This window comes from Myotis davidii, unplaced genomic scaffold (genome assembly GCF_000327345.1).
Source record: "Myotis davidii unplaced genomic scaffold, ASM32734v1 scaffold31, whole genome shotgun sequence".
NCBI lineage: Eukaryota > Metazoa > Chordata > Mammalia > Chiroptera > Vespertilionidae > Myotis > Myotis davidii.
Window position 1 is genome coordinate 3,165,923 of NW_006283639.1, and position 1,683 is coordinate 3,167,605.

Sequence of the window (1,683 nt, forward strand, 5' to 3'; positions counted from 1 at the left end):
CCGAACCGGGGGCGGTGCTAGGGAAGGCGGCCGGAGCGAGGACGCCCCGCACCCATTGGCTCTGACGCTCACAAACACCGGAGCCTGGCGGTCTCCGCAGTTTGAAATGAGCTGCACATGCGCAAATCGGGCCGCACGCCCCATAGGCGGAAAGCCGTTATAGGCCGGCCCCCTCATTGGACCCTCCCACAGTCCCGCCCTCGCAGCCCCGCCCTATTTCCCTCCGTAGCCCCGCCTCTTCCCCCGTAGGCGCGTCCTCCCTCCCCTTACGCGGAGGCTGGGCAGAAAGCTGGGCGTTTACTTGGCTGGCGGGGCGCTGGGAACCGCCCCGCACCTTGGGCGCAGTGTAAAACTTTTCAACGCTTCTATTATAGAGTAAAAAGTACTACTTTTATTTTTTGTTAACTGAGGGTAATATTTTCATGATGCATTGCCAGCAAAATGTCATGTGAATAGTAGATCAGAAGCCTTGAAACCTAATCAGCCTAGTCAGCTGTGTCATCCAACACAAACTGTGGCACCGTTCTGGGTGTTTTCTTTTTAACATATTTTTATTGATTTTAGAGAGGAAAGGAGAGGGACAGAGATAGAAACATGAGGGAGAATCATTGTCGGCTGCCTCCTGCACGCCCCCTTCTGGGCATCAAGCTCACAACCCAGGCATGTGCCCTTGGCCGGAATCAAACCTGGGTACCTGCATTCCTCAGGCCGATGCTCTATCCACTGAGCCAAACCGACTAGAACAGTGGTTCTCAACCTTCCTAATGCCGCCACCCTTTAATACAGTTCCTCATGTTGTGGTGACCCACAACTATAAAATTATTTTTGTTGCTGCTTCATAACTGTAATTTTGCTACTGTTATGAATCGTAATGTAAATATCTGATATGCGGGATGTATTTTCATTGTTACAAATTGAACATAATTAAAGCATAGTGATTAATCACAAAAACAATATGTAATTATATATATGTTTTCCGATGGTCTTAGGCAACCCCAGTGAAAGGGTCCTTCGAACACCAAAGGGGTCGATACCCACAGGTTGAGAACCATGGGCTAAGGCCTGGATTTTTTTGTTTGTTTGTTTTTAATTTTATTTTATTGCTTAAAGTATTACAAAGAGTATTACATATGTCTCCTTTTTTCCCCCCCTTGACACTCCCCCGGGCTTCCCTACCCCCCAGTGTCTTGTGTCCATCGGTTATGCTTATATGCATGCACACAAGTCCTTCGGTTGATCTCTTACCCCCCTTCCCCCCGATGTTTTTTTAATTAAATAATGGGAAAACTAAATTAGACTTCTTCTGACCTGACACCCCCCCCTTTTTTTACACTATTTTTTTAATTGTTAATCCTCACCAGAGGATAGTTTTTTTTATTGATTTTTAGAGAGACTGGAAGGGAGGGAGGGAGAGAGAAAGAGAGGAAGAAATGTGAGAGATGGAACCTGCAACCCAGATACTTGCCCTTGACCAAGAATCGAACCTGCAACCTTGGCGTATCAGTAGGACACTCCAACCAACTGAGCTACCCCACCAGGGCCTACCTACCATTTTATGATTCTATAAAATGGTGTCCTATTTTTATGATTTAATAAAATTTGAAAGGGAATTTTAATCAGCAAATACATTACTTACTGAATAAATTCATTAATCAAGAGTTGAGTAAAGGCCATTTTCTTTTT